This window comes from Bidens hawaiensis, unplaced genomic scaffold, assembly GCF_021521415.1.
Source record: "Bidens hawaiensis isolate Kalapana, Puna unplaced genomic scaffold, B.hawaiensis_p1.1 tig00027138_1, whole genome shotgun sequence".
Taxonomy (NCBI): Eukaryota; Viridiplantae; Streptophyta; class Magnoliopsida; order Asterales; family Asteraceae; genus Bidens; species Bidens hawaiensis.
Genome location: NW_027494387.1, coordinates 233,412 through 241,889, shown reverse-complemented (window position 1 = coordinate 241,889; position 8,478 = coordinate 233,412). Strand labels below are relative to the sequence as shown.

Genomic DNA, 8,478 nt, shown 5'->3' with positions numbered 1-8,478 from the left:
TTTAACCGATTATCACTTTATTCAACAATTGATTCAAACTGCTCATTCTCTCAGATTATAGTTTCTTGTGTTAACAATTGAATTCATCTAGTGAATTAGAGAGTTCTTGAACAAGGAACACATTTTTCACAGAAAGAGACGTTAGTTAAATTGGCGGAACAATGTGTTTTTCAAATATACCACAACTAGGGGTGATTTACAGGTTCTCTAGCATCGACAAATGTCGCCACTATTGCTCTAAAACTTTGTAGTGTTAGTACGTGAAATGGTCAATTTTTTTAGAAAAAGAACCTTATATGTAGTTTACCTTAGTTTAAGGACAAAATCTGCAATTCTAAGCATACTTAAAGGATGGTTGTTGTAATATAGGAGAAAGTTAACGTACAAATGAAATTAACGTGCTAATTGTGAGAATCAAGTATGGTAATTATGTATATACAAGTAGAGTAATTATGTGATTACATCGTAGAGTAATTATGTAATTACTCTACGATGCAATTACATAATTACTCCACTTGATCCTCACAATTAGCACGCTAATTTTATTTATATTTGATCCAAACCCCACACAATTAAATAAAATCAAATCTTGAAGATAAACATTCAAAGGGGTTGTTGATACACCTATTTGGAGGGATAACTTTCATGATTGAATTCACATATTTTGACATAACGTAGAACTCGTAGATTTTCTTCATTTTACATGGAAATTTTCTAGAAGTGATTTACATGCTTCCCACTTCCTTCCACCTCAGTCTCGATCTCTCTTATCTAAAAACATAATATCAAGGATCTAATAAATTAAAATCGTATTATTCCCCATATATGAAACATATGAATATTAACTTGCATTTCATACACCATATGGTGCTCATACAGAGTATCAACATTTGATATATGCCTGCCAATGCCCAGATTGTAGATCTCTTGCTTAAATGATCGTCTTTGCGTGGTCTTAACACTCTTTTTTGTCCAATTTTCATATCATTTGCACACATTCAGCTTGACGTGGCCAGGTGTACGTATTAAAGAACTTGGACTAGCTTTGTTGCAATTAATTAAAGTAGGTTTTTTTATTTTTCGCTTTTCTTTTTTTGGGTTATATTTGAGACTTGTAGACACCTCTGTATACAGAGGGTCATACATATGCATTTGGTATTACAACTCAATATACAATCGCTACATCTTGTATCATCATCATCATCATCATTGTACTAGGTATATCCCACCAATAGCAAAGCTATGGTAGGGTCTGAGGAGGGTAAGATGTAGACAGCTTTACCTCCATCCCGTAGAAATAGAGAGACTGTTTCCGGTGAGACCTCCGACTCGATGGTAGTTTTGCCTCAAGCCTTGGACATAAGACACATAACACTCAACCATTGGGACACATGCTGATTGGTACATCTTGTATGCACCATTCAAATATATTATTTAAATATGCAATACGAAGTGCATTTTTCTTGGAAAAGCATGTTCCTAGAATAAAACTAGTTACATATATCCCTAAATAAACCTTGACTTGGATGTGTGCGTGCATACACACAAATATATATGTTTACCGGGGTTCTAAGGTTGTCATCGTGACCTCATTGATGGAGACGTCGTTAAGTTTAGGCAAAATATCTTCGGCAAAAAATGCAGGTTGTTTAGGTGGAGGCAATGCACCATCTTGATCAAACATCAAAGCCACTGATAACATAGTCGGTCTGTCTTTTGCATGGTGTTGCACACATAAAAGACCAATATGTATTGAACGAAGTACTTCATATTCGACACATGACTCGCGCATATGTGCACTTAGCAACTCAAGAGCCATGCCTTTTTCATATAGTCTCCATGCCTAGAATAAATAACAAGAATGAACTAGAGATATATATCCTCCTTATGTACCAAAGTTTATTTTGGAATTAGTATTAATAAACTTACATGTGTAAGAAGGTTATCATCGTCCTTCTCACGAGAGAATCCTCTATTTGTCTTCCCACTTACTATCTCGAGAACAAGAACCCCAAAACTAAATACATCTGATTTCTCAGAAAAAGTCTCATCCACAGCATACTCCGGTGATATATAACCCCTAAACATTTAAAAAGATTTGATTAAACATATGACAGAACTAAAAGTTTATCATATCTCGAAAGTTTTTTGGATTTTGGATTCTTACAAAGTCCCGACTACCCTGTTTGTGATAGTTTCATTTTCTTGATCTCTGAACATTCTAGCTAGAAGCTAGACCAAAGTCAGATATCTTTGGATTCATGTCAGCATCCAACAAAATGTTGCTAGCTTTAAGATCTCGATGAACAATCTTGAACCTTGAATCATGATGAAGGTAAAGAAGACCTCTTACAATTCCATGGATGATGCGAAAACGATCAGACCAATCTACAGTTAAACTTCTAATTTTATCTGCAGAATATAAATTATTAATAGTGTTGAGAACTATGAAACATGAAATGCAATTCTATAAAATTAGTGGTGTAAAAAGAGTTGACCAAAAATTAACAAGTCGAGGCTTTTGTGTGGCATGTACTCATAAATCAACATGTTTTCATCTCCTTCATTACAATATCCCAAAAGCTTCACAAGATTTCGATGTTGAAGTTTATAAACTTAAGTTCATTTTTGAACTCATTAATTCCTTGTCTAGAAGTTTTTGACAGCTTCTTCACTGCTATTTCTCGCCCATCATCCAACACACCCTGTGGAATACAATCCAGGTAGCCATTACCGTCAATAAATAACTAATATTTGTTTCTAGTACTTACGTATTTGTTTAGCATTGTTACCATGTAAACTGGACCAAAACCACCTTCTCCGAGTTTCTTGTCATTAGAGAACTCTTTAGCAGACTTTGATATTTCAGCCAGGCTAAAATATGACAACTCTTTATCATCTTCATGTTGGCTCTCTACGCTATACTCTTCGTCAACGGTTTGAATCAGTTTACCTACAAACATAAGAACAAAAGTGCTATAAGTTAAAGGACAATTAGCTTCCACATGGCAATGTGTTGCATCTGATCGAGGCATCATGAGATAACTCTTCTTTATAAAGGAACTATAAAACTCCATACTACATATATGTAACACTCATGGAATATTTACTACATATATGCAGTACTACGGAGCTTAGTTTTTTACGAACGATTGTCCATCGCTAAATATTAACTTTTCTGGGAAGTTTTAATTCTCTTTTTAAGTTCAGGTGTTAATATTTCATCGGGTCAGCTTCAAAATTTTATAGGGTTCACTATCAAAGTTTATCGGGGTCGCACAGAACTGCATCATATATATTTAAAAAAGAAAATACAAAATTCATGGGGTGCATGCTGCGCTCCATTATCATTGGGTGAAGCTATGGTTGATAAGTAGTTATATAACTAAAGGCTATATTTCAAATTCTCTTCCGAGACTTTTTAGTAGTCAACCTAGCTATTAAGTTTTGTGTTTTTAAAAATTAAAGTCCCAGTTTTATGGAATGAAGTAAACATGTATACCTGGTGTTTTCCCTTGGTTTCTTTTCTTCTTGTTCCAAACATACAAGATTGCTAAAATCACTATCAGCATAATAAAACTAGACGTGATCGACAGAGCAACTATGATTATTTCCCTCCTTTTGTTGGAACTAGGTTTGGAGGTAGATTCTTGGACTGATCCAGTAGCAAAATCATGAAGAAAACAAATTAAAAAAAATACATATATGAAACCCTTAACTAGACCCAAAGCAAAATCCATTTGAAAATAAGCTTACTTGTTAGGTCGGATAGGGCCATTCTTACGTAAAGATCTTGGCTTTCTTCAACGGTTCGAACATCCATTAAATCATGGAACCACAGCAAGCATCCGTTTCCACCCTTTGTGATTTCTATATTCGCGTACGCGGTACAGGAGCAACTGCTCTTGCAAACGCTCGCGCATTCGTCAGGTGTCATGCTCCTATTGTACCATGAACGCCGAGTATCTGGAAGCTTAATGTTTTTAAACACTCGAAAACCATCCCCATTTGGGCAAACTAAAGGTGTTCGACGCTGACACCCGCTTGACCACTTGGAAGCACTCCATTCGTCTGGGTTTCGCGGTTTGAACCCTTCCAAACAGCTGCAAGACGGTGAGTTGTGTGAGTCACACCATCCATTTGGACCACATAGCCCAAATCGGGTACACATATCGAAATCTGCTCTCCAGGAATCGTCCCACTTCTGCTTTCGATCAACCCAGTTCAGTCTATAGTATTCACCTTTAGGATCCATGTAGCCACGAGCAAGAAATAAATTGTTAACAACTGTGTACATGTAGTACACCTCTTTATCATCGAAAACAAATTTATGATTGACTAGCGAGCTCGATGAATGATTAGGCAATCCGTTGAACGTAATACCGTTCCATGGTCCATATCTCGATAGCGGAACAGAACCATGCTCTTCAAACACCTGAGGAAACCCATTGGTATCCATGAAGATTACAAATTCACCTGGTGATGGATCATCACTGCTCTTCCATGCCCTGAATCGCCTATCCTTTCCAGAGACTAGGTCCTTCCCGAGTTTCATACCGGGAAGAAAATTGTCTACAGGATAATCAAAACTCTCCCAAATGAAACTTCCATTCCCATCTCCCTTCACAACCAGATTTCCGGAATCTAAAAGCTGTGCCACCGGATTTATGGTTGTGGGAGACGCCAGGCTAGTGTTCGAGGACCAGAAAATGGTTTTGTTGTTGCCACCAGCGATAACCAATAAGGAACCATTGGTGGCAAGTCTAAACACACCAGACGAGTCTGTTATTGGTGTTTCTCTGTTAGCAACCCACACCACTGTCTGAGGAGATATGTTCTTGTACCATATCCCCAAATACCGCTTTCTAGATCTTCCAGGACTAAAAAACCCAAGTTCATATATTTCATTAGCAGAAACAAGGGTATCGCCGTCTTGAATGACTTGATCAACTATCATGGAGTCCTGTATTGTACAGGTGACCAAAATACTAAACAGTAGACCAAAGAGTAAAATCTTGTGAAGGGCCTCCATTGATGTATTATTGTGCGTGTAGTGCAATTTGTGCAATTTCATTCAGAATTATAAGATTTTTAATAGTAGATTGTGTTGTTGGAATGGAAAGGTTGAAATAAGGGGTCCACCTCCTGATGGTAATAGTTGTGTTTAAGTGTGTTTAAATATTAGTAATTCTACAATGTGTTGGCTAGCTATCTGTGAAATCTAAAACAAACTTTCGAACTTGTTGTAGACAAAGTGGCTAATATTTGTTGGCATGAAAGGCTGGATGTCACATATTTGCAGTGCAGACTCGCCGTAGTCATTGCTTATGTGACATCCATGATTATAATTTGATCCATGAAAGGCTAGATGGCTACTGTCACACTCTAGCATCTAACATAAATTAAGATGACATGACACTTTTAAGACGGATTAAACCACTTCTCATTTGAGTTAAACTTGATAAATACGGCAATGAATTAAACTTTTCACGGGTTAAAAGACAAATAACAATACATTAAATTAATAATTACTAGAAGTAATGTGATGCTTATGAGGAGTTAAAATATACCGTATGGTCTTATAGTGATAAGAGTACTCATAGGCACTAGTTAATTTTATCTTAACTAGTTAATAATTCGCTAATTTAGTACCCATTATGCTACTGTTTTGAGTTGACTAATTCAAACATATATAATTGGGTCAACAGCCTAGCTCCACTTTAATATATCTTTTAACAGTAACAATTATCCTAGCTGTACGTTTTCATTTTATTATAATTTCGTTTCCAATTTTTATTTTCCGAAGACACTGACAAGTATGGGTGTTCCGTTACAGACCGGCGCTTAGGTGACCAGACACACTCGCTATAAAAGGGATGTTTAGCTTGGTTTGACTATCATGGATCAAATATTATCTTCTAGTAACAAACATAATGATTAATGATATTTTATAACAAAATTTCTTTTTATTTAATTCATAAGTTTGGTACCACTAAATCCTCACTTGACCCCTTGATGTCACCTTACTTGTCCATGATATTTTGCTTTTTCTTAGTTCATGAACCGCAACAAACATAACGAAAGCTAACCGAATATCAATTTTGTTTATTTTACTTATGGTACCCTTAATGAACATGATGCAAACCAACGGATTTTTGCGTAGACTCACCGCCTCAACACTCGGGTTACCAATAGCCTTTACCAACCGACGCCACCCATTGATTCACTCAATTTTTATATTTCTTTTACATTATTTAGCTCTGGTTACTTAACATAGCAAAAACCGATCGAATTTGGGTCAAGTTACCGCCTCAATGCCCGGACTGACAATGCTTGGGTTTTAATGTATACCGCCAGGGTTATAAACCCAGACAAACGTCGTTTTAAGTACTTTATTTTTTATATGTTAATTTAACGAATTTATTTATTGGGTTTTAACACTCAAGTTTTACCAACGGTGACTAAACCGTACCGAGCGTAAACGATACTGACTAAATTTGCGTCGAATCGTCATTGTAATGATCGGGCTTTACGAGCACTCGGGTTTTACTAACACCTGGGTTTCCACTTTCAACACTGGAGACGCAACACTACGGGTAATTAAACACTAGTTATATATAACAATTAATAGGTCTGGTGCTACAAAGCTCATATTTGGTCAATTTGCAACACCTTATTTGGTCAATGCATTTTGTTTGTTTTTGTTTGTTTTAATTCCTGTCCATAACGAGTGTAACGAAAACCGACCGAATGTCAACTTTTTTTTTTCATTTTAGTTTTTGTACGTAATGGCATGACAAAAACCGATCGGAACCAATGAATATTTTGAATATTTTTGCTTCCAGTATCGTAAAGAACTTGACGGAACCCAACCGAATTTGCATAGACTCATCGTCCCAACGCTCGGGATCGACAACGATCAGATTTCACTAATGCTCGAGTTTTACCGAGCAACGTCACCCTATTAGTCCACCTCAATTTTTATACTTATTTTTGTTTTATTTTTTGTTTTACTTTCGGTACAATAACACACCTAATCGAAGCTAACAGAATTCGTTTCGACTTACCGCCTTTAGCTTGCAACCAACAATGCTTGGGTACGGTGTCGCACAACACAGATTGCTCCATGTGACACCAAGTGATTGTGCGATGTCATTGTTGTATTTTTTTTATGTTAATTGTTGAACTTAATGATTTAAGTTAATGATTTTGAGTCGCTAATGTCGAGTTCTGATTGGAACGAACCTGACAGAATTCGATCGAATTCGCGTATAGTCACCACATCAACACCCGGGACCGACAACAATCGGGTTTGACCAACGACTGAGTTTTACCAACCAACACCATCTCATTTGCCCACCTCAATTTTTATATTTATTTTTGTCTTAATTCGAGTACCGTAACAAACGTAACTAATGCTGATCGAATTCACATCGACTCGTTGCTGCAACGCCTGAGTTTTACGGACTGGTTTCATTGTGCAACGTGCAAATATATCGCTAGTTCACTCTTAAAATTCAATAACATCATCTGCTAATTCTCCGTAACTCAATAATTGTTGGTACATACAATAAATCTTGACGAATTCTTTTACAAATAGATAGATTAGATTTTACAATACATCCAAAATTGAATATGGACTTCTTCAACCACATGATTTCTATCTCGACCAAAATTGAAGATGGGCATCTTTAACTTAAACTACAATGCTAAAATTAAAACAGCATATTATTCTTTGCTTGTAAGCATATAATCAAATAATAAACCAACATAACTTGATAAAGCAATCCAAAAGAATAATAAAATTAACTTAACCGTAAACGTCTTCAATCGGGTGTGATTTGGTTGTTCGATTATGGTAGCTATTAGTAATAAACGAAAAACATAAATTAACAATAAACAATCGATCTATAATAGTTGTAATGACAACAATCGATTAGGACCAGATTCTGATAACGTTAGTGGCTAATACTAAGTCTATTATACCTAAAAATATATTTAATTTCAAAACTAAAAGTTTATTCGGGTTATTCGGGTTGACCCGAAACTTATAAATCAAACCCGAGAACCAACCCGAATTACTTCGGTTCGGGTTCGGGTTTTTCGGGTTGGGTTAGTTCGGGTTCGGGTACGTGTTTTCTTGGGTTGAGTTTCGGGTAAAAGTGACCCTAATTAAAACTAATTATTACTATAAATAATCTAGTTTAAAAATAAAATAATTACATTAAAAGCCTGTAGTTCTCTTATCAGCCTTACCTTTATAATTGCCTTCCATTTCCCTCTTCGATCGCCTATGCCATCACCAAACCTCTCACTCCCCCCTTCTGACGAAAGCATTCGTACACTTAACTTAGGCATGTCAGTCTTACGAGAATCAACCAATATGCCCGACAACAAATACAGGTTATTTAACATGTAAATTTGTATCATATGCTATATATAGCACTGAGATCTAACTTTGACAAGAAGAATGCGAGC

General features: G+C 36.1%; 1 pseudogene across 1 annotated transcript; it reads right to left on the bottom strand.

Moving 5' to 3' along the window:
• Window positions 1-1,520: 1,520 nt before the first annotated feature.
• On the bottom strand, window positions 1,521-5,043 carry LOC143574896 (G-type lectin S-receptor-like serine/threonine-protein kinase At4g27290; annotated as a pseudogene). Its single transcript, XR_013142674.1, has 7 exons — window positions 3,757-5,043; window positions 3,503-3,655; window positions 2,793-2,953; window positions 2,499-2,705; window positions 2,168-2,412; window positions 1,930-2,080; window positions 1,521-1,843 (listed from the first exon to the last, which is right to left on the bottom strand). The product of XR_013142674.1 is annotated as a G-type lectin S-receptor-like serine/threonine-protein kinase At4g27290 (transcript).
• Window positions 5,044-8,478: the final 3,435 nt, after the last annotated feature.